Source organism: Geospiza fortis, unplaced genomic scaffold (assembly GCF_000277835.1).
Source record: "Geospiza fortis unplaced genomic scaffold, GeoFor_1.0 scaffold183, whole genome shotgun sequence".
Lineage (NCBI taxonomy): Eukaryota > Metazoa > Chordata > Aves > Passeriformes > Thraupidae > Geospiza > Geospiza fortis.
Window position 1 is genome coordinate 628218 of NW_005054447.1, and position 710 is coordinate 628927.

Here is a 710-nt window from a genome sequence, read left to right on the forward strand (position 1 = left end):
GTGGCTGTGCTCTGCATGGAGGGAGCGGTGGCTGTGCGTGTGGCAGGGCTGTGAATCATCGGGCAGCTCGCGTGGGTGCGGGCGGCTCCCTGCTCCTGGTGCCAGGGTGTCACCGTGCCCTGTCACCCGGCCCTGTCACCCGGCCCTGTCACCTGGCCTTGTTGGTGTCACTGCTGGCTGTGCTGGGCAGGGAGAACTGACCCTCACTGTGGGGCAGGTCCTGCCTCTGGCAGCACTGGGTTAATCCCCCAATGTGACCGTGTTCACAGGGGTCCCAGGATGGGGGAAGAAACGAGAATGTTGACTCCATGTTTCAGAAGGCTTGATTTATTATTTTATAATATATATTATATTAAAACTATACTAAAATAATTTTTAAAAGGATTTCATCAGAAGGCTAGCTAAGAATAGAAAAAGAAGGAATGATAAGAAAGGCTTGTGACTGACTGAGACAGTCCAGACAGCTGGAACGTGACTGGCCATTGATTAGAAACAACCACATGACACCAATCACAGATCCACCTGTTGAATTCCAGAGCAGCAGATAACCATTGTTTACATTTTGTTCCTGAGGCCTCTCAGCTTCCCAGGAGAAAAAATCCTAAGGAAAGGATTTTTCTGAAATATGTCTGTGACACCCCAACCCACTCTCATCCACACCCTCCCAGAGAACAGCAAACTCCGTGTACTTCCTCGCTCTGTGGCTGCGT